The 25,262-nt window shown below is 38.4% G+C and overlaps 1 protein-coding gene across 1 annotated transcript in view; it reads right to left on the bottom strand.

Annotated features, from left to right (window-relative positions):
• UBE2E2 (ubiquitin conjugating enzyme E2 E2) overlaps positions 1-25,262 on the bottom strand; it is a 377,440-nt gene that overhangs the window by 305,044 nt on the left and 47,134 nt on the right. The window lies entirely within an intron of this gene.

Raw genomic sequence — 25,262 nt, 5'->3', positions numbered from 1 at the left:
ATCAACCTGATCTTTGATGAAGGAATGAAGGTAATACAATGGAACAAAGGTAGTTTTTCAACAAATGGTGCCTGAATAACTGACATCCACATGCAAAAAAACAACTCTGATGACGAATCTAGATATAAACCTTACAACCTTTTCAAAAATCAACTCAAGATGGAACACAGATCCAAATGTAAAAATGCAAAACTACAAAACTCCTAGAAGACAACATAGGAGCACATCTAAACGACCTTGGGATTAGTGATTTTTTTTTTAACATTTTTATTTATTTATTTGACAGAGAGAGGGAGAGAGCACAAGCAGAGGGAACAGTAGAGGGAGAGGGAGAAGCGGGCTCCCCGCCGAGGAGGAAGCCCGATGCGGGGCTCGATCCCAGAACCCTGGGATCATGACCTGAGCTGAAGGCAGACGCTCAACCATCTGAGCCACCCAGGCGCCCCTAGTGATTTTTTTAGATACGACATCAAGGTATGATCTATGAAAAGAACTGATAAGCGGGATTTCCTTAAAATTAAAACTTTCTGCTCCACAAAAGACACTGTCCAAGAATGAAAAGACAAGCCACAGATTGGGAGAAAATATTTGTAAAAGATACATGTGATAAAGGACTGCTACCTAAAATATAAAAGAATGCTTTAAACTCAACAATAAGAAAATAAACAACTGAATTAAGAAATGGGCCCACAACTCTATGGTCAACTAATCTTCAACAAAGCAGGAAACAATATCCAATGGAAAAAGACAGTCTCTTCCACAAACAGTGCTGGGAAAACTGAAAAGCAACATGCAAAAGAATGAAACTGGATCACTTTCTTACACCATACACAAAAATAAATTTAAAATGGATGAAAGACCTAAATGTCAGACAGGAAACCATCAAAATCTGGGAGGAGAACATAGACAGCAACCTCTTTGACACTGGCCATAGCAGCTTCTTACTAGAAACGTCACCGGAGGCAAGGGAAACAAAAGCAAAAATGAACTATTGGGACTTCATCATTATAAAAAGCTTCTGCACGGCAAACAATCAACAAAACTAAAAGACAGCCTACTGAACGGGTGAAGATATTCACAAATGACATATCCTATAAAGAGTGAGTACCCAAAATCTATAAGGAATTAATCAAACTCAACACTCAAAAAACAATTAAGAAACGGGCGGAAGACATGAATATGAATAGACATTTTTCCAAAGACATACAGATGGCCAACAGACACATGAAAAGATGCTCAACGTCCCTCATTGCCAGGGAAATACAAATCAAAACCACAATGAAATAACACCTCACACCTGTTAGAATGGCTAAAATTAACAACACAGGAAACAACAGATGTTGGCAAGGATGTAGAGAGAGGAGAACCCTCTTACACTATTGGAGGGGATGCAAACTGATGCAGCCACTCTGGAAAACAGTATGGAGGTTCCTCAAAAAGTTAAAAACAGAGGAGCGCCTGGGTGGCTCAGTCAGTTAAGCATCTGCCTTCAGCTCAGGTCATGCTCTCAGGGTCCTGGGATGGAGCCCCATGTGAGGCTCCCTGCTCAGCAAGGAGACTCTTCTCCCTCTCCCTCTGCCATGCCCCCTGCTTGTGCATGTGTGCTCTTTCTCTCTCTCAAATAAATAAATGAATAAAATCTCAAAAAGAAAAGTTAAAAAAAGAACTACCCTATGACCCAGCAATTGTACTACTATTTACCCAAAGGATACAAAAATACTTATTTGAAGGGCCACATGCACCCCAGTGTTTACAGCAGCATTATCAACAATAGCCAAGTTATGGAAAGAGCCCAACTGTCCATCGAATGATGAAGGGATAAAGAAGATTTGGTCTATACATACAAACACACACGTGTGCGCACACATGGAATATTACAAAGCAAACAAAAAGCACAAACCTTGCCATTTGCAGCAAAATGGATGGAGCTAGCGTGTACTGTGCTAAGCAAAACAAGTCAGTGAGAAAGACAAATACCACGTGATTTCACTCATGTGTAATTTAAGAAACAAAACATGAACACAGGGGAAGAGGGGAAAAAAAGAGAGGGAGGCAAACCATAAGAGACTTTTTTAATAAAGATTTTATTTATTTATTTATTTATTTGAGAGAGAGAATGAGAGACAGAGAGCACGAGAGGGAAGAGGGTCAGAGGGAGAAGCAGACCCCCCCACTGAGCAGGGAGCCCGATGCTGGGACTCGATCCCGGGACTCCAGGATCATGACCTGAGCCGAAGGCAGTCACTTAACCAACTGAGCCACCCAGGCGCCCCACCATAAGAGATTCTTAACTATAGAGAACAAACTAAGGGTTACTGGGAGGGAGGTGGGTGGGGGGATAGGCTAAATGGGTGATGGGGATTAAGGAGGGCACTAGTGATGAGCACTGGGTGTTATATGTAAGTGATGAGTCACTAAATTCTACTCCTGAAACCAGTATTACAGTATATGTTAACTAAGTAGAATAAAAACTTGAAACAAAAAAAAATATATTGCTCCTGTAAAAAAAAAAAAAAAGCAAAGTGAAATGCTCAGTTTTATAAACAAGAATATGCTAAATGACTACTGTGTCACTCAAAAAATACTTAGTCATTAATCAAATATTTGATAAAATATTTTATATATTTTTGCTGGTATAATAAATTAACTGTACTATGGGTATGAAAAAAAAATGGGCCAAAAGCCTTAAGAGATACCTCACTAGAAAGATACACATATGGCAAATAAGCATATGAAAAGATGCTCGGGCACCTGGGTGGCTCAGTCAGTTGAGTGTCCAACTCTTCATTTCAGCTCAGGTCGTGACCTCAGGGTTGTAGGATTGAGCCCCATGTCAGGCTCCAAGCTCTGCGTGGAGTCTGCTTAAGATTCTCTCTCCCTCTTCCTCTGCCCCCCCACCCACCGTGTGCTCTCTCTCTCTCTAATAAATAAATCTTTAAAAAAAAGGAAAGATGCTCCATATCATATGTAATCAGGGAAATGCAAATTAAAACAATGAGATACCATTACCCACCTATAAGAATAGCCAAAATCAACAAACCAAATCCCAGTGAGATGGTAGAGCAATACGAACACTGATAGGAGTACAAAATGGTATAGCCACACTGGAAGACAGTTTGGCGGTTTCTTGCAAATTATACTCTTCCTATAGAATCCAGCAATCATACTGCTTGGCATTTAGCCAAGGGAATTGAAACCTTATGTCCACAGAAAAACCTGCACACAGATATTTACAACAGCTTTACCCCAAAACTTGGAAGTAACCAAGATATCCTTCAGTAGGTGGATGGATAAATAAATTGTAGCATACCCAGACAATGAAATATTACTCAGTGTTAGAGACAAATGAGCTATCAAACCCTGAAAAGACATGGAGGAACTTTAAGTGCATATTACCAAGTGAAAGAAGCCCATCTGAAAAGGCTACATACTGTATGATTCCAACTATATGACATTCTGGAAAAGGCAAAACTATGGAGACAGTAAAAAGACGAGGGTTTGGGGGAAGGGAGAGCTAAACAGATAGAGCACAGATGATTTTTTAGGGCAATGAAACTACTCCATATGATATAATGGTGGATACATGTCATAAATTTTCCAAACACAGAGAAGGTACACCACCAAGAGTGAACCCTGATCTAAACTATGGACTCTGAGTGATAGTGATATGTCAATATAGGTTCATCAATTGTAACAAACATAACACTCTGGTGGGGGATGTTTGATAATGGGGGAGAGTATGCCTATCTGGGAGAAGGAGTTTTATGGGAAATTCATACCTTCTGCTCAATTTTTCTGGGGACCTAAAAGTGCTCATTTTAGGTGTAGTTTTGGGCGCCTGGGTGGCTCAGTCGTTGAGCGTCTGCCTTCAACTCAGGTCATCATCTCAAGATCCTGGGATCGAGTCCCACATTGGGCTCCCTGCTCGGCAGGAAGCCTGCTTCTCCCTCTCCCACTCCCCCTGCTTGTGTTCCCTCTCTCGCTGTGTCTCTCTCTGTCAAATAAATAAAATCTTTAAAAAAAAAAAATTGGTGTATTTTTAAAAAAAATATTACATATACAAAAAAACTAAAAATAGATTTTACTTATATAAAAATGCAACTTAAACAACTGCCAAGGCTTTTCTGTTTTAGAAAAAGTATTTTATTTCACACAAGTCAAAACATTATGACAAATACTTTTTCCTTCGTTTTTTTAGAGGGCAGGATGGTGAGGGGGAGAGGGAGAGAATCTTAAGCAGCCTCCACACTCAACACAGAGCTCAAAGTGGGGCTCAGTCTCACAACCCTGAGATCATGGCCTGAGCCAAAATCAAGAGTCAGAAGCTTAACTGACTGAGCCACCTAGGCGCCCCTACCTTTTCCTTTCTTGAGGTTAGACTCATTCTTAGAAGATCACTACCAAAAGAAACATGTTTATTATAATCAACGTAATGATCTGATTTTTGGTAGCTCATCTTTTTTTTTTTTTTTTAAGATTTTATTTATTTATTTGACAGAGAGAGACACAGCAAGAGAGGGAACACAGCAGGGGGAGTGGTAGAGGGAGAAGCAGGCTTCCCGCCGAGCAGGGAGCCCGATGCGGGGTTTGAACCCAGGACCCTGGGATCATGACCTGAGTGGAAGGCAGACGTTTAACCAACTGAGCCACCCAGGCGCCCCTTGGTAGCTCATCTTACTGTTGTTATTAATAAAACTAATATAGAAAGGCAAACTACTTAAAAGCAGCCCATTCAAAAGCAGTACCTTAAGGTGACTTTTCAGTATGCCATTAGTCAACTGCTAGAAACAGGTTTAAGTTGTTTTTCTACTTTTACTATCACTACCAACCTACTTATATCAAAATCATTTCCAATGCTATGACTCACCCTCTCATATTCTAAACTGCTGGTGACATCTCTTCGTGTCATACCAAAAACATGTACTAGTCACCATCTTTACTCCCCTTGTGAAGCATCTACCGTTTTGCCTCTTAACTTTCTAATAAAATATAAGCTCTTAGTCTTATCTTCAGTATGTTCAATTACATGCTCTAACCGTGCACATGCAGTTGCCACTCCATCCTGCTAGCATTCCAATCCCATTGCCGTGCTAGGCTTAGCTTCCATTATCAATATAATTAATTCACACTTTACAGAGCAATCACATGGTTATATATGTACTGTCATCTCTTCTCATTAGCCTTTTCTTTTTAAATCCATTTCTAATACTCATTTCTCCCAGGAAGAGAATTCTTTTTAATGGCAGTGGCTGAACAGATGAAAGCAGCAGAACTAAATAAAGAAAAGCAAAACTATGCAACATAAGGAATTATACCAAGTATAGGAGATACCTTTCTAATTATTAATTTTATAATCCTGGAAGATACAGAAAGATAAAGCAAATGTCAGTCTGTATACTATAAATTTTTCCACAAAACACTTATGTATTTGTTCAAATTAAAAAAGAGATGAAAGTGATGCTGACATGTCTAAGACTAGATATTGGATATTTTTTGGCTTCAAATGTACCATGAATAAAAAAAAAAAAAAAGACCAGAAGAAAGTCCTAATATATTAAACTTTTCTTCCCTTAAGCAAGATAAAGCAGTGAAGCAAACACAGGAGAGTTATTCTGTTGCAGATCTTCACTCATGAGACTGGCCCTTAGACAGAAATGTAAAAATAAAAGCTCCGCTGATGGTCTCATTTGGTGACATGAGACCAGTAAAGGGCTAGTCCAGCTCTGATGGGGAAGTGCTGGGTAGGAGAAGATCACCAAGAAAGATCTTAGCCTGAGCCATGTGCTGTCATTGTCATTACATCTATCCCATTTAGATGACAACCTGAGACCATTACAGCTCTGGCTTGGCCTTTCCTGAAAGATGGAGACCCACACAGAGGAGCCATGGTTCAGGAGTTATGAAAAGAGTTACTCCCATAAGCCACATCCATCTAGAGGAAAGGATTACGTGTTCCATAAATGCTCCCTATCCCAAGACCTGACATGGGAAAATAGGGAAATGACTAAGTTGGTGCCATTTCCTTCTTGACTCGCAACACCCAAATAAATAGATTTCTATTCTTTTTTAAATACCTGATGTTCTATCAAACAATACAGATGAGTAGGAGGAATTAAAATCGCCTGCATATTACTCAAGCTAGACCAGATGCCACTCTAGCAACCTCTGGGAAAACAACAGAAATGGACAGTAATAAGAAGAAAGTGATTTTCTGTGTGGGTGAGAGTGTATGTGTGCCTTAGAACATAGATAAAGCTCCTAGGGAAACAACTAAATATCAAAGCAATATCTAATGCACTGCATTAAAATACAGGAAAAACTCAGACAAAAAATGCAGCAATGCTACTGACCTAATTCAGTATTATAAAGAAGAATTTATATAACCTAATAATTTCAAAGGGACTTTATTAATTGCTTTCAAAGAAACTAACACAACCTCAACAAATCACACTTTTCTCCCTTTTTATAATTTAGAACTAAGAATTAAAATGCTCTTGATAAAGTAACACACCCTCAGGAATACAGTTTGAGATTAAAACACAGAAATGTATTTAGTTTACATTACTAATAAACATGCACATGCATGTGCACACACACACAGCTTGTTATGGAATATCCTTTAAGATAAAATAAAAACAGGAAGCGGGGGGGTGCCTGGGTGGCTCAGTCTGCCTTTGGCTCAGGTCATGATCCGGGGGTCCTGGGATAGAGCCCCGCATTGGGCTCCCAGCTCAGCCAGGAGTCTACTTCTTCCTCTCCCTCTGCCTTCCCCCAACCCCACTCATGTGCGCTCTCTCGCTCTCTCCCAAATAAATACAATATTTTACAAAAATAGTAATAAAAAAACAGTAATCTAAATCCCCATTCAATATGACACAGCAGTATCAATATCTTACCTAGATGTACAAATAGCTAAAAAATTATTTTCATCAGAAATGACTGTATAAATACAAAACTAACTTCAGTAAAGATTTTCCCATATACATAAAAGCATGTGTACACTAAAAAGAACTTTGTAATGAGAACTTTATAAGAACAAAAGAAAAATTATGGAGCCCGGACTCACGTGCCAACTTTATTTCTAAAGAACAGGCAAACAGTATGATCCCCACAGCTGCCACAGAGGCTTATGAAGGGCAGCATCGTTGGCTTTTCTAACAGTACTGTTTCCTGAATTAACTTCAAAGGCTTGTGTGGGGAAGCAAGTTTACTAATAAATTCTCTCTCAGAAGCTGAATGCTATATTTCATTTCCAGCTACTGGGAAATTTATCCAACAATAAAATAGTTTAAATTAAGCTAAGTCTGCTAAAACTCAAGATAAAGACACTAAATGTGATCAAAAGTAACATGTTCAGAAGCTCATACTTTTGTAAAACAGAAAAAAGGAAAGTACTTAAACCTATAACTACTTCCCACCAGACCAGTGTCAGTTATCTGGAAATGCCATTTCTCCCTATTTTAACTCTTTCTGTACCTGTCTTTCTCAATTCCCTTTAGCTATCTCACTAAATCCCTGAATTTTTGCTTTCTGTTCATATAGTGTATCCTTAATAAATAGTAAACCTCTACATTTCACCTCTTTTAAATTGCACTATTTTGAAGTTAAATAAAACCTACCCCTTAAATTGTCCCTCACTATCTCACAACAAATTGTTTTTAAATAAGATGTGTTGACGGTGGCCAAGTTATATGAAATCATAAACCACTTAGGCAGTGCTGGCTTATCCTTTTCATTAACAAATTTCTTTTAAACATGGCCATTTTGGGGCACCTGGGTGGCTCGGTTGGTTGGGCAACTGACTCTTGATTTTGGCTCAGGTCATGATCTTGGGGTCCTGGGATCAGGCCCCATGTCTGGCTCCACACTCAGCAGGGAGTCTGCTTGAGGTTTCTCTCTCTTCCTCCCCCTCTGCCCCTCCACCCACTTGTGTTCTCTCTCTAAAATAAATACATAAATCTTGAAGAAAAAAAACATTGTCATTTATTTACTGACACATCATGAGGCCTAAGAAAAAATGTCTGAGAGAAACTAACAGAGTCACTAACTCCCTTTAAGACTTTATAAAACTACTTAAAGAATAATCTGGCATACCTTGCCTTTTCAAACTGCTCTTTTTCTTACCCCCATTCTCTCCTCTAATTTCCACTTACCCTTCAAAATCCAGGTCACATATGGCCTCCTACAGCAAATTCTCCTTGGTCATTCCTTTCCAGCCAGGATCGAACACTCCCCTTCAATCCTATATAATCTTGTAACAGCCAATGATTTCCTTTAGAACAACATAGTGTCTTGAATGAGAGGAAGGGGAGAAGAATCCCAAGCAGTCAAGCAAGGCCCAGTGCAGGGGCTGGATCTCACGACCCTAGGATCACAACCTGAGCCGAAATCAAGAGTCAGTTGTTTAACCAACTAAGCCACCCAGGTGCCCTGTCCTGTGAACAGGAATTTTAAATGAGGTCAAATAAAACTTAACATATAAATTTAAGCCAATATACTAGATTTTAATCATTACTCCCCACACTGGACCACATGTTTCTTTTCTTTTCTTTAAGATTTTATTTATTTATTTGAGAGAAAGTGAGAGAGCACAAGAGGAGGGAGGGTCAGAGGGAGAAGCAGACTCCCTGCTGAGCAGGGAACCCGATGGGGGACTCGATCCTGGGACTCCGGGATCATGACCTGAGCCAAAGGCAGTCGTTTAACCGACTGAGCCACCCAGGTGTCCCTGGACCACATGTTTCTTGACAATAGAGGCTCTCTGATTTATGGATCCCTAGTCACTTGCATTAACCAGCACAGACTAGCATCTCAAACACTGGCTACTGGGACTCCTATATCAGTACCCCCACAAACATGTACTTACTTATACCTCTAGAAACATAGGGCAACCAGATAGTCCCTAAATCCAGGATTAATATCTCTCTGACTCTGCTCATGCTATTCCCTATTATACAGAACCTTGTTTCATCTTCCTATTATTTACTTCATAGATCCTCTATTGCCTTCAAAGCCCCCCACCTGAAAAAACACTGCTTATTTCATGACCTTTTATCATCCTTCAAGACTCAGCAACCTGTCACAACTTCTGTAATGTCTGCCCAGCTTGCTTCCGTCAAAATCACCTCTCTTCCCCACAATTTCAAGTCATTCTTGATGTAAACATCAGTTGGAAGTGTTTAATAAAATGCAACTCATGTCAGGATCTAATCACAGGCAAAGATGAGTCTCCTCAACTAAAGCAAAGGTCCCTTGGACCAATTATTCATCTTCATTCATTACCTGTCTCCCCTCCCCGATCCAGAAAATTTTATAAGCACTCCATAAATGTATTTAAAATAAATGCTTAGCTAACCATTCCATAGCATAATAGTATAAAATGTAAAGTAATGGTTCTACAATCAAAATGTGAATAAACGGAACAGCATCTTGACAGTTTTAAATTCATAAATACTTTTCAGTGTCTTTAAAAATCAGCTTATTTCATTAAGAAACAATAACTTAAAAAAAAGAAACAGTAACTTTTAAGGTTCACCTGACTTTATAAAAACATACCATGTAGTAAACTGAACTTCAAGAGTCCTTCCAAAGCATTTGTTTATGTCTCTCTTCTCATGACAATTAAATATTACTTTTTATTTAGTTCTATCCCACCAGACTGGCACTTTCTTGAAAACAAGATCTTCTTAAAAACATACATTCTAGGGGCGCCTGGGTGGCTCAGTCACTAAGTGTCTGCCTTCGGCTCAGGTCATGGTCCCAGGGTCCTGGGATGGAGCCCTGCTTCGGGCTCCCTGCTCCACGGGAAGCCTGCTTCTCCCTCTCCTACTCCCCCTGCTTGTGTTTCCTCTCTCACTGTGTTTCTGTCTGTCAAATAAATAAATAAAATCTTTAAAAAAAAAATACATTCTACATTTAAATTTTAAAATTAGTACAACACTATTTCAAAGAGACCAGAAAAGAGGAAAGGAAGCTATCTATAACCTCATTACTCTAATGCAAGCATTATAATTTTTTTTCTTTTCACATTTTTTTAAAGATTTTATTTATTTGAGAGAGAGAAAGAGAAGGCGCGCATTGGGGTTGGGGAGGGAAGAGGAAGAGGGAGAAGCAGATTCCCCGCTGAGCACAGAGCCCAATGCGGGGCTGGATCCCAGGACCCTGAGAACATGACTGGAGCTGAAGTCAGGCACTTTATCGACTGAGCCACCCAGGTGCCCCTCAAATTTTTAATATTTGTATTTTATAAACTTATAACCATATATTACATATAATTTAGCTTACTCTTTTTATATACATCTCTTCATATTTCTATATACTTTGTCCACTTATTTTTATAGGATACATATTCATCCAATGAAAGGATTAACCATAATTCAACTATTTCTCTTCATATAATATGGTCTACATTCACATTTTCACTGTTACATGTATTACTCTTTACTTTTAATTATTTTCCATAAGCTAGAGCCACTTGTGTTAAATTACTGAATTGAAGGTTATGGCCAACACTTCTATTGCTACTGAAGCACAGTGCCGACAAGATGCTTCAATGGGAGCTGTATCTTTCGTCCTCCTGCAACATCGTTTCGTCAGCACTGCGTATGATTCCTTCTTGTTTAAAATCACCTTTTCTAGATTCCTAGCAAGTTTAAACATTTTCCATATGCCTAGTTACTAAACCTATTTCCTTCGTGAACCCTGTTTTTGTGCTATGTATGCCAATTACCTAACAGAGTCATCATGGTTTTCTTACTGGTTTGTCATCTTCTGCCTGTCTCATTTACTGTGAATACATTTTCAAGTTGTTGTTTGCCCCCTTGGGAGTATTTTTTCCCCCTCTCCACCAATACACACTTTTTTAAGCACTGTAGTTTGCAATTTTATCTAGTCAAATTACTTGTTTTTTCTTTGCAATTTCCTCTATCACTTCTATAAGGCATCCTCAAAATCTTTTTACTCCTAGTTTCTTCTTTTATATTTAACCCCCTAACTCATGGGTAAGGAATATGTCATCCCTGCAAGCCTCCACAGAACCTTTCTCTTTAAGCATTCAATAAATGTTTCTTAAATATTCCTTATTGAGAGATAAATTGTAAAAACTACTATCCATTACTGTAATTTTACTAGTCTCTTTATAGGCTATTCAGCCAATCAATATAGATACAAAAGTGAAATAATACTCTATAATGAAGGAGAAGACAATGGTGCAGAATTGGTCTGTTTCTTTCTATTATGAGAATATAAATCATAATGTTTAAGAAAATCTGGTTTTGTTGGTAAACCCAATTTTAATGTCCATGGCTAAGTCATAAAATTCTTTTTTTGCATACATAACCTGCAGAGTAGCAAGCTGGATATTCTGTGTTATTCATTTTCCTAAGTCATAGTCCTCAGATCTGTTACAGAGTTCTATACTGTGGGAAGAAGCATTACTGAATAATTTATTACAATTCACACCATAATATTGCTATATAATAATTCACAGGCACAACACAACCACTTTTATTATAATGATACCTTGGTAGTTTCGGGTTTTTTGTCAGTCATCAACTCTTCAACAGAAAAATATATTATGTCTATACAATTTATAGATTTAACAACCAAAATATTGCGTAGTGAAAAGCAAAGAAGCTTTATTCCTCTTTTCCAGCTTGAGTAATTATACTTTTATTTTGATGCAGAGAAACAGTCAATCAGGCCAAAAGGCCTACTACAATCAAAAACATAATACATGTGCCCCCTTGGATTACAGCACATTTATGCAGAGTACCTGTCAATATAATTTGCATTTGAAAACCTACAAAAACATTGTTAAAATGACAGCTGTGGAAATTAATCTGAGTAGTGAGGTTGGCAGCACAGGCTTTATTTCATTCTAATGGTTACAGCTTTTACCTATAAATGTATGGGTATGGCAAATAATTACTGGTAACCCTATCCTATGTATTTTGGGAAAGCTGTACCTTCTAATATATAAATAGTCCAGAGAGATAATGGAAAACGTGTAGGAATACTGTTTTCATATACTGACCCTTAGATGACACAGATTTGAACTGTGCAGGTCCACTTATAACATGGATTTTTTTTTCAGTAAATACAGTGCAGTACTGTAAATGTATTTTCTCTTCCTTATGATTTACTTAATAACATTTTTCTCTAGCTTCCTTTATTGCAAGAATACAGCATAGAATACACATAACAAACAAAACATGTACTACTTGACTATGTTATTGGTAAGGCTTCCAGTCAACAGCAGGATATCAGTTTTCGGAGAGTCAAAAATTACATAGATTTTTCAACTGCATGAGGGGTTGGTGTGTTGTTCAATTTTCCACTATGTGGATTTTACGGTTTATCTATGTTAATGCTAAATTAAGTTAATAATCACTTCACAAATAATTTACTATTACCTATTTAAGAAAATAAATTTAAGAGGGACGCCTGGATGGCTTAGTTGGTTGAGCTCCAGATTCCTGGTTTCAGCTCATGTCTTGATCTTGGGGTCTTGGGATCGAGCCACATGTCGGGCTCCCTGATCAGCAGAGTCTGCTGGAGATTCTCTCCCTCTCCCTCTGCACCCCATCACTCCCCCATCCCCTGCTCACACACACTCACGCACTCAAATAAATAAAATCTTTAAACAAAAAAAATTCAAGAACGATAAGTTCCTTTAACAAAAAGTAAATGTAGTAGGTACGTGATTTGCATGAGGTCATCAACTTTTTTTTTTTTTTAAAGATTTTATTTATTTACTTGACAGAAAGAGACACAGCACAAGCAGGGGCAGTGGGAGAGAGAGAAGCAGGCTTCCCTCCAAGCAGGTAGCCCGATGCAGGGCTCAATCCCAGGACTCTGGGATCATGACCTGAGCCTAAGGCAGACGTTTAACCACTGAGTCACTCAGGTGCCCCCAACTTTTTCTTTTAATGAAATATAGTTAACATACATTATTGTATTAGTTTCAGGCTACAACAGTGATTCGACTCCTATATACATTACAAAATGCACAATAAGTATAGTTACCATCTGTCACCATACAAAATTATTACATTATTGACTTTATTCTCTATGCTGTACTTTTCAAACCAGGGACTTGAGTATACAACCGCAAGTTTATATCTCTTAATCCCTTTACCTATTTCACGGATCCCCCCCCGACAGCTCTCCCCTCTGGCAACCACCAATATGTTTTGTTTTTATGAGTGTTTCTTTTTGTTAATTTGTTTTTTAAATTTCACACATAAATGTGAAATCATACAGTATTTTTCTCTGACACACTTCACAGCATAATACACCCGAGGTCCATCCATGTTGTCAGAAAAGGCAAGATTTCCTCTTTTTTTAAGGCTGAGTAATATTCTATTGTATATATACCACTTTTTCATTATCTATTCATCTATCGATAAACACTTAGGTTGTTCCCACATCTTGGTTATTGAAATAATGCTGCAATAAACATAGGGGTTCATATATCTTGAGGCCTATATCACTATAAACTTATAACAGTTTTTGCTGCATCCCAAAGGTTTTTTGAACTGCTGTGTTTCCATCTTCATTGGCCTCCAGGTATTTTTTTATTTCCTCTTTGATTTCTTTGTTGGCCTACTGGCTCTTTAGTAGCATGTTGTCTCATCTCCATGTGTTTGTATTTTTTCATTTTTTTTCTTGCAGCTGATTTTTTTTTCATACCGTTGCCATTAGAAAACATGCTTGATAGGATTTCAATCTTCTTAAATTTATCAGTACCTGTTTTGTGGCCTAACATCTGATCTATCCTAGAGAATGTTCCCTGTGCACTTGAAAAGAATGTGTATTCTGCTGTATTTGGGTGGAATGTTCTGTACATATCTATTAAATCCACCTGGTCAAATGTGTCATCCAAAGCCATTGTTTCCGTATTGATTTTCTGTCTGGATGATCTATTCATTCATGTAAGTTGGGTGTTAACGTCACCTACTGTTACTGTTTTACTGCCAATTTCTCCTTTTATATCTGTTAATAATTTCTTCTATATATTTAAGGTGCTCCTAAGTTGGGTGCGTATTTACATTATATGTTCTTATTGGATTGATCCCTTTATCATTATGTAATACCCTTGTCTCTTTATACAGTATTTGTTTTAAAGGTTTTTTTGCCTTATACAAGTTTCTCTACCCTTTTTTTTCACTTTCTTTTACATGAAATATCTTTTCCCACCTCTTCAATTTGTCTGTCTCTAGATCTGAAGTGAGTCTCCTGCAGACTGCGTACAGACCAAGTTTTTTTTTAATCCATTCAGTCACCCTATGTCTTTTGAATAAAGCACTTACTCCATTTACATTTAAAGTAAATATTGATAGGTAGGTCTTTATTGCCCTTATGTTAATTATTTTATGGTTGTTTGCATAAGATCTTCTCTGTTCCTTTCTTCTTCTCTTGCTCTCTTTCCTTGTGATTTGATGAGTTTTCTTAATGTTATGCTTGGATTCCTTTCTCTTTATTTTTTGTGTATCTATTATAGGATTTTGGTTACCAGGAGGTTCATATATAACATCCCATGTATATAGCAGTCTATATTAAGTTGGTGGCTGCTTAAGTTCAAACACATTCTAAAAGCACTAGATTTTTACTACCCCCTCCACATCTTTTGTGTATATTGTCATATTTTACATCTTTTATTTTGTGTATCCCTTAAATTTTTGTTGATTTTACTATTTTTGTCCTTTAACCTTCACACTAGCTTTATAAGTGATTGTAAAAAGTGATTCTTTTACTATATGTTTACTATAATTACCAGTGAAATTTATCCTTTCATAATTTCCTTACTTCTAGTTATGGCCTTTTCTTTTCTGCTTAAAGAAGTCCCTTATGTATTTCTTGTAAGTTTAGGTTATGTTGTTGTTGTAGTTTAATTTTAGTGGTGATGAACTCCTTTAATTTTTGCCTGGAAACTCTCTCTTTCCTTCAATTCTGAATGATAGCCTTTCTGGGTAGAGTATTCCTGGTTGGAGATTTTTTCCTTTCACTTCAGAATATATCATGTCACTCCATTCTGGCCTGCAAAGTTTTTGTAAAAAAATAAACTGATAGCCTTATTGGGTTTCCTTTATACCTAAGTACTTGCTTTTCTCTTGCTACTTTTAAGATTCTCTCATTATCTTTAATTTTTGATGTTTTAGTTTTCACATGTCTTGGTGTAGGCCTTCTTGGGTTCATCTTATTTAGAGCTCTCTGTGCCTTCTGGACCTGCATGCCTGCTTCCCTCTCCAGGTTAGCTAAGTTTTCAGCTATTATTTCTTCAAATAAGCTTTCTACCTCTTTCTCTGTCTTTTCTCCCTCTGAGGCCCCTATAATGTAAATGTTAGTATGCTGATGTTGTCCCAGAAGCCCCTTAACCTATCCTCAAAATTTTCATTATTTCTTCTTTTTTGCTGTTCAGCTTGGGTGCTTCCCACTACCCTGTCTTCCAGATTGCTGATCTGTTCATTTTTAATTTTTTTTAAAGATTTTTTTTATTTGACAGAGAGAGACACAGCGAGAGAGGGAACACAAGCAGGGGGAGTGGGAGAGGGAGAAGCAGGCTTCCCACTGAGCAGGGAGCCTGATGCGGGGCTCAATCCCAGGACCCTGGAATCATGATCTGAGTCAAAGGCAGACACTTAACGACTGAGCCACCCAGGGGCCCCTGCTGATCTGTTCTTCTGCATGCTCTAATCTGTTGTTGATTCCCTCTAGTGTATTTTTCATTTTAGTTACTGTATTCTTCAGCTTTGATTTTTTTTTTTTAATATATATATTTTCTCCCTGAGTTCATCTACTCTTCTCTCAAGTCTGGTAAGCATCTTTATGACCATTACTTTGAACTCTTTTTCAGGTAGATTGCTTTCCTCTCTTTCACTTTTGTACTTTTTTCATTTGGAACATATTCCTCTGTCTCACTTTGTCTTACTCTCTGTTTCTATGTATTAGGTAGGTCAGCTACATCTCCTGATCTTAAAAGTAAGGTGTTATATGCAAACAATGAATCATGGAACACTACATCAAAAAAAAAAAAATTTAATTAAAAAAAAAAAGTAGTGGCTCTGTGTAGAAGGTGTCCTGTGGTGCTCACGAGCACAATCTCCCCCTTGTCACCAGAACCAGGGACTCCAGGGTATCCCCTGTGTGGTCTGCATCACACCCTCCTGTTCTGATTGTGCTGTGACTCCCATGGGCACTTGGTGGGGTGGGTTGGCCCTCAGCCTGGCTGTCTGCAATGACCAGCCAAAACTGTTATGGGTGCCTTGGTGAGCAGGCACAGCTGGCTGAGAGGCCCAGCTATAGCTGCTGCACACATGATGGCCTGTAGGGCCAGCCTCCAGTGCAAGAGCTGAGGCATGTTGGAGAGTGGTGCTGGCTCCCCCACCACCCTAGGCAGGAGTTGGTTTGGAGGGGTGCCAGTCCTAACTGGGACCACCCACCAGGTGTGGCAGGGTAGTATTTGTTTTGAGGGGATATCAATCCCCATGAAGGCCACCTGCCAGCTGAGCTGCTTTGGTGGGGTCTCTGCTGTGACAGAAGGGTTGGGTGGGACACGTCTGCAGGGGAACACCAGGGTGGGGAGAGCAGTGCCAGCAAGATAGATGGAGATTGTTAGAACTAACCCCACCAGCGTCCAGCCAGCTAGGATGAAGGCAGGCAAGAAAAATAGCACCTGCCAGCACTTCTGTTCCTAGGGAAAGCTCCTACAGATCCTTGTATCTCTAGCAAACACACAAAAATTAGCCAGTAAATCTCCTTCACATATAACTCAGGAACTTTTCAAACTACTATTTCTGAGCTGGGTCTCCACTAAGGGATATAGGGCACCGGCCCTTTAAGTCTTGGTTTCCTACAGCCCTCCAGCTATCCTGGGGTTAAGTCACTGAATTTTAAAGCCAGACATTATGGGGGCTCATCTTGCCAATGCAGATCCCTAGGGCCAGGGGTGCCTGATGTGGGGCTTGATCCCTGACCACCTCAGGAAGGACCTCCAAGAGTCCCTGTGATATACCTCCCACTTGTGGGTCACCACAGTGGGGGTCTGGTCCCCAAACACATCTCTACTTCTTCTACTGTTCTCAATGTGGCTTCCACTTTATGTCTTTAGCTATGGAAGATCTGTTCTGCTGATCTTCAGGTCTTCTGCAGAACGAGCTGCATTACATATAACTGTTGCTTCTGGTGTGTCTGCGGGAGGAGGTGAGCTCAAGATCCTCCTACTCTGCCATTGCCCTGCTCTCTGATATCAACTCTTCTTTAAGTTGCCAAGTCTGAGTGCTTTTAAAATTACAGAGGGGATGCTTTTTAACTTTCTGACAAATTTAAGAAATAGGATAATTATTTAAATGTAAAGGTATGATTTATTGCCCAACTACTGCCAAAAAGGGTATCAGCGGCTTATAAGAGACCTTACACAATTAGACCATTAAAATATAAAAATGAACAGTAAACCCAGAGAACAAAGGTTCTTTATCTTAGGGGCAAAGGGTGGAGGTCACTAAAAATTTGGTAAAAGCCAAAGATCCTTCCCCAGATTGCCACGTGCACATAAACCATTTTACCTGTCATTTCAGAGGGTGAAGCTGATACATTGAGAATGGATTAAAAACTCCTGCCCCAGAGAACTAGAAAAGAAATTATCCATTCAAAAGCCGAGGCTAATAAAGTTACTACAATTAAAATGAAATATAACTCCAAACTTCCTTGCAAACAAAGCAAATAAAAAGCACAATGGGCTAAATAACTCTCAATGGCTAATAGAAGGAAGTGTGCCAGACCATAAGGAAACTTTTGTCTGAAACTAAATCCTTAAAAAATTTGTCATATGAAGTCTTACAAAGGGAACACTGAACATTATATAAGACAACGTATTTAAAAATATTATAGATGAAGAAATATTTTTCATATAACTGCATCTTATAAAGACTGATAAAACATGAGGGAATGATATAGGTTTCCCCCATTATCCAAAAGTAGAGCATTCCTATGAAAACTTTTGCAAGCTGAAATGGTGTAAAGAGCAATTACCATTAATTTATATAGAAAAATTGTTGAGTGTTCCTAGACCCCCCAAAAAAACCTCTTCTAGGCTTTTCTGATACCTTATGACATATCTTGCTAACAGATGCACAAAATAAACTGAAATAAAACACAGATACTCACAGACACAGTTGGAAGCTATGGCAACTTGATCTGAGTATAGTTCCCCGGGAAGGCGTTTGGTGGTACATCTATCACTGCTTGGGGTACATGCTGCCTCTATTAGGGCTCCATGCAAAATAAACACCGAAGGCCATTTTTGCTTTTCACCTTTTTTCATAACAAAAATCCTCTTCAGATTTCTGTTAGTGAAAACAGGTACTTACGTAGGTCTTTCATAAAAGTGAAGCGGCATAATGCAAACTTTCAAACGGTGGGGAGGATACCCGTACTAAAATATAGGACTAACTAGTTCTCTGATGATCTAATCTGATATAAGGTTAGAAATGAGGTTATGCCCATTCTCCAATTTCGTGCTTATAACAACCTCTGGTAAAAATGAGAAAATTTTTGCTGACCTAGTCTCAGAATCCTCAAAGCAGCAACTTTCCATAAACTGGAGTGGGCAAGTGAAACCTTTATATGTGACACAAGAATTTAAGAGAGAATCAAGAATCAGAATTGCAGCAGGTTATGAGTATAGGAAATGGAGCCAGTCTGAATTTGAATCCTGACTCATCTACTTTAATAGCTGTGTGCCTTTTTAATTGTGACTATAATGCAGGTTCTCAACTGCAAGGTTCTCATAACAACAGTCCTTACTCTCAAAAGAGCTGTTAAGAATCAAGTGAGTTTATATAAAGCACCTAGAACAGTGTTTATTGACCCACCTACAATTGTGAAGATTAAATAGCATTAAACAGGGTCTGACATGTAATTTATTAGCTACTAGGCAATCCCTCAAGAATGTATATTTTTAAAACTTTAGGTTAATATTAAAGCCTTTTTAACTATCAGATTTAATTAAAATGACCAGCTTTTTACTTAGTAGATACTTGTTATCAAGATCACTAGAATCCCTCATCTTGGCTTATTTACCTACAACTATCCTGAATCAATTCCTTGCCTCACACTTGTTCTCTGTGGCCAAAATTTTAAGAAGTTGGAAAATACATTATGCAGCTTTTATAGAAAATTGGTTGATTAAAGAATTATTTCTCTATACCCATCTTACTGAATGTTCAGTATTTTTTTTTTTTTTTAGATTTGAGAGAGAGCAGGGAGAGGAGCAAAGGGAAAGGGAGAGAGAAACTCAAGCTGACTCCACACAGAGCACAGAGCCCAACATGGAGCTTGATCCCACAACCCTGAGATGCTTAACCAACAGCTCCATCCAGGCATCCCTGAATGTTCAGTATTTTTCAAAGCCATTTGTTCTCAAATGTTTCCATTTGCTTCAGCTCTGTTGATCTAGTTAATCTTTAATTCATGTGAAAGTAAAGCAATGTCACATCCTACTCCAGAATTAGGTTCTAAAGTCATTATAAAAGGCAAAAATTGCACAAAGTTAAAATTACCTCCGAATACCTCTCAAGTCAGCCTATAAAAGCATTATTGTTCAGTAAGACCAAAACAGCCAGTTTTCCTCTAGCACTGTTCAGATACCTATCCATTCAGCTGAATACTAGATGAAGTAGCTGATCCATTCAAGAAAGACCAGACACAATCAAGAACTGAAAGAACAATTTCCAGCTCTCACTGAGAAACACACATTCATGATCAGAAAGACAGGAATGGCTGAATGACTCCCCTACACTCTTTAAACTTTATTTCTCCGGCATGTTCCCTTCCTTCTGTAAGGGACATTAAGTATACATAGTTGAATTACAGAAGTTAAAACAAGCAATGCATGTGAGATAATGTTTGCACTAAAAATTCTAAAAGTGGGTGCCTGGGTGGCTCAGTTGGTTAAGCGACTGCCTTCGGCTCAGGTCATGGTCCTGGAGTCCTGGGATCGAGTCCCGCATCGGGCTCCCTGCTCGGCGGGGAGTCTGCTTCTCCCTCTGATCCTCCCCCCTCTCGCGTGCTCTCTCTCTCTCTCTCTCATTCTGTCTCAAATAAATAAATAAAATCTTTAAAAATAAATAAATAAATAAAATTCTAAAAGTGGTTCTGATGCCATGCAACTTCAATGTTTATGTCTTACATATTAACTGTATAATGTGGCACAATCTTTTGAGGTTTCCATATATAAGGTGATCAGAAGATGCTTTTGTCCTGAATGCTCTAAATTTTTAATATTCCATTTAGCTGGCAGAACTCATATTCTGTGGAATGATTTGAAAGTTCACCTGTCCGCCTTAATTCCTTCTATCAGGGATTATACTGGGGAATTAAGTTGTAGTCTTAGAGAAATTCCTTTCCCATCTATAAAATAAAGAGGAACACCAGTGAGGATATGGGGTAATATGAGTATTCCCATATTCAAAGAGATTCAGATGTCTGTCATTAAGGCAATCAGCTGATGGAAGCATCTACAGAAATGTGTGAAGCTGGGGTGCATCAGGCCAATCAATAATTACTTTTTTGATAAAAAAAATGTGTTCAACTACAAAAAAAAAAGGGCAACACGGTCTATACTTCTGCAATAGAGAAAAATGAGGATAAGAAGTACTAGAACTGGGAACTAGAGGCAAATATATACTTGCTTAGCATTTGCAATGGATTCTACTAAAGCTTTATGTTAATCAAAATTTTTACATGGCAATACTATTCTTTTAAAATACAACACTAAGATTTTTACAACTTAGAACTGCTATTTGGTAAAAGACAAAAAACCAAAATGAACTTACAAGTGACTTTTGACAAGTTATTGTTTCTCTTTAGTAAAAGGGGGAGGGAAGGAAGGAGTAAATGTCAGTAGAATTATTTTATAAATTAATTTCTGGGGGAGAGGTGCAGTAAGAAGAGCCTTTGCAAATAAGCTTCTAAATTCAGCCCACCTTTGGGCGCCTGGGTGGCTCAGTTGGTTAAGCCACTGCCTTCGGCTCAGGTCATGATCCTGGAGTCCCGGGATCGAGTCCCACATCGGGATCCCTGCTGAGCGGGGAGTCTGCTTCTCCCTCTGACCCTCTTCCCTCTCATTCTCTCTCTCTCAAATAAATAAATAAAATCTTAAAATAAATAAATAAATAAATAAATTCAGCCCACCTTCAACAAAATCCCTTTTCAATACTCTGTGAAAGAATTCTTCTTTAGGCCCAAATATCTCTGTTTAAAAAATTATATATTAATTGATATAAGTAATATGTAACCAAATTATATTCTGATTTAAGTATCAGATAATAAAGAATTCGATATTACAGTAACAGAACAATACAAAGCCAGTCAAGTTTCATAATATTTCAGCAAATAAATTATTTTACTTTTTATATTCTTTGGGAACTGGCTTTTTGAAAAAAGGAAGAAAGAATAAAGAGTCTAGAAGGTCTCCTCTGTGGTTATTTTTCACTTAGTAAGTAGTGACTCGGGGCACCTAGGTGGCTCAGTTGATTAAGCGTCCACCTTCAGCTCAGGTTATGATTCCCAAGTTGCGGGATCCAGCCCCACATCGAGCTCCTTCTCCCTCTCCCTCTGCCCCCCCTCCACTTGTTCTCTTCTTCTCTCTCTCTCTCTCTCATATACATAAAATCTTAAAAAATAAATAAATAAATAAATAAGTAGTGACGCAATGCCTAGTAGGTGCCAGGCAATGATCCAGGTGCTTTGTTATGCTTGGGGAAGACACACATATACCACTATGGCTTAAAAAGAAAAGATTTAATTGATTATAACCAGGTAATCTATGCTCCAAATTGACTTTATGGCCTATTTTCAACAACTTGTGGGTAGACATTTACCTGAAGCTTCTTGCTCCTCCTTTTGAAATCTGCCTTTTATTTATCCATTCATCCATTCATTTAACTATAATCGCCCAACCATGCATATAACAGTTGAGGAATAGAATGAAAGATGTACCTATGTAAATATGCAAAGACAGTTTCTGAATTTAAAGAGGCAAAGTTTTTCCTCACTTTAGAAAGGTCAAGAAAGAAGAAAACCAATTATATGGTAGATCTAATGAAAGATTTAAGGTGCTTAGATAACAGATATGAAAGTGTCCTTTAAAACGGTAAAACCCCATTCTAATGTAATACATAATTACTAAACAAAATTGCTTGATTACTCTGATGACTTAAATAATTCATGTTATTATTATGAATATCAAGAGTCCCCTATTAACCTGAATTGGTACATTTAAGAAACACCTAAGGCCTGTAATACTTTTTTTTTTTTTGATAACTTTCGTTGTAGCATTTAAAGATACTCAATACTCTGTGCCAATTCAGTCAAGTTTCAAAAAATTATATCCTTCGAAGCTTTCTAGTCATTTATTATGATTTAGTAAAAAGAAAATGGGATTTTGGGCGTCTGGGTGGCTCAGTTGGTCAAGCGACTGCCTTCGGCTCAGGTCATGATACTGGAGTCCCGGGATCGAGTCCCGCATCAGGCTCCCTGCTCAGCAGGGAGTCTGCTTCTCCCTCTGACCCTCTTCCCTCTCGTGCTCTCTATCTCTCATTCTCTCTCTCTCAAATAAATAAATAAAATCTTTAAAAAGAAAATGGGATTTAAAGGGTTTAGGGAGGGGCGCATGGGTGGCATAGTCAGTTAAGCAGCTGCCTTTTGGCTCAGGTCATGATATCACGTCATGATCTCAAGGTCCTGGGATGGAGCCCCATGTCAGGTTCCCTCTCAGAGGGGAGTCTGCTTCTCCCTCTTCCTCTGCCCCTCCACCCCACCCGTGTGCTCTCTCTCTCAAATAAACGAATAAAATTTTAAAAAATAAAGAGTTTAGGGATTTAGAGTTTGAGGTTTAGCTTTATATGACCTTCAACAATGTAAACTCTTTGAAATTCAGTCTCCCCATCTGTACAATGAGGGTGATACCTACCTGGAACAGATGTTGTGAAGATCAAATAAATAAAAATATGACAATATTCAGCAAAATGTCTAGCATATATGAGAACACATTTCCTTTTTACCTTCTTTCAAACAACGTATAACCTATTTATCAGTTACATATCCATATCCTCCTTTACCAGACAATAAATCGTCTTTGGGTTTTTTCCTTTTCATTTATGACCCTCCACTTCTATGTAAACTAACTGTAATCTCCATATTTTCACTATCTTCTCCCCTTTTTGTGTGTCCCCAAAGTGCCTGAAACATTGGGTAAACACTTTTTCTAGACCATAATGAATAGGTCCAAAGGGTATTTTCACTTACAAATTTATTTATATAAAAGGAAGACAAGGAGTAGTATCTGAAATAGGACTTTCCCAGAAAATGTGGGATGGACAAAGCCTGCACAGTACTGACCCTACTGCAAATTTTTATTCTATTTTATTCTATTATTAAAGTAATTATTCAAATGTATCATTTTCCTTTATGTCTAATTCGGCAAAATCAGAAACAAAAAAAATACCTTAAAATAAATTTTCATTACCTTTCTAAGATTATTTAGTTGTACAAAAGAGCTCAAAGTCTTTCAGAACCAAAGTATACATATACAATCATTTCTCCAAGTGGAATTTCCATTATTTTCTTATAATAGTGCAACAAAAATGGCAATTAAACTTAGGCATTTTGGGGGCACCTGGCTGGCTCAGTTGGTAGAGCATGCAACTCTTGATCTTGGGGTTGTGATTTTGAGCCCCAGGTTGGCTGCAGAGCTTACTTTAAAAAATAAAATAAAAAAAAAACACCTTTTTAGGGGCGCCTGGGTGGCTCAGTTGTTTAAGAGTCTGCCTTTGACTCAGGTCATGATCCTAGAGTCCTGGGATCAAGTCCCGCATCGGGCTCCCTGCTTAGCGAGGAGCCTGCTTCTCCATCTGCCTCTCCCCCTGCTTGTGCTCACTCTCTGTCAAAAAAATAAAAATTTTTTTAAAATACATATTTTTTTTAAAAAATTAGGCATTTTAGTTCCTATTAGCAGAAAAATGTAAATATGCGCGTACAAATTCAAGAACCACCCATTGAAAGCATTGTTACCATTGGCCTGCCTCACACATTGCTATGTTATTTACTAATCTTCTTTGTATGTTTTCCTCTTGGAAGCATTGTTGTAGTACTCAGTTATAATAAACAAACCTTGTAAAATTATGCTGCTGCACAAACAATAAAAAGTTGGCCCTCTTCCACGTTGACTGTAAAAGTCTTCATTAAGGAAGCTAATGAACACTAATACTGAAAAGTTCACTGCAGAGATATATAACTTATTAAAAGTAAATTATATTAGAAAATATACAGAGGGCGCCTGGGTGGCTCAGTCGTTGGGCGTCTGCCTTCAGCTCAGGTCATGATCCCAGGGTCCTGGGATCGAGTCCCACACCGGGCTCCCTGCTCAGCGGGAAGCCTGCTTCTCCCTCTCCCACTCCCCCTGCTTGTGTTCCCTCTCTTGCTGTCTCTCTCTCTGTGTCAATTAAATAAATGAAACTTTAAAAAATAAAAAAAGAAAATATACAGAAAGCTAGACACTAATCAGTCTTTATATACAAATAGTGTATGCAAATATAAATTTGTTAACATATGGTGACAATTACTAATGATCATTGAGTCTTTCTCGGTTAAAATTCTGCACAAGGCATATTTATCTTCAAAGTTTCTATGTTTAAAAAAACTTAAGCATGTTTAAAATGTCTCCCATGTAACAATTCACTTTTTTTTTCCATTTAAAACTCAGGATATATGTTTTTTCTACCTATTAAAGTCTTCCTTGATAGATATAATAAGAGATTAAATGCTGCACAGGTTTAAGGAAAAAAAAAAAAACCCTCTTTAGTTGGAAAAGGGAAAAATCATCAGGGATGTGAACTGCGGCAAGATGGCGGAGGAGTAGGAGACCTAGATTTCGTCTGGTCTCAGGAATTCAGCTGAATAGGGATCAAACCATTCTGAACACCTACGAACTCAACAGGAGATCGAACAGGAGAGTAGCAACAACTCTCTGAACAGAGAAGCGACCACTTCCTGGAAGGTAGGGCTTGCGGAGAAGTGAATCCGAGGCGATATTCGGGAGGATAGACGGCGGGGGAGGGGCCTCCGCCGGCCGCTTCTGGCAAGTGATAGAACCGCGGAGCACAAAATCGGACCTTTTAGAAGTTGGCTCCGCGGAGGGAAGTCGCTGCAGTGGCTAAGCGGGGGATGGAATCCTCCCAGGACAGTGTGGTCTCAGGACCCTT

This window comes from Eumetopias jubatus, unplaced genomic scaffold, assembly GCF_037043125.1.
Source record: "Eumetopias jubatus isolate StellerSeaLion01/CBP00866 unplaced genomic scaffold, mEumJub1_p1.0 scaffold_1, whole genome shotgun sequence".
Classification (NCBI taxonomy): Eukaryota; Metazoa; Chordata; class Mammalia; order Carnivora; family Otariidae; genus Eumetopias; species Eumetopias jubatus.
This window is presented reverse-complemented; position numbering and strand designations above follow the sequence as displayed.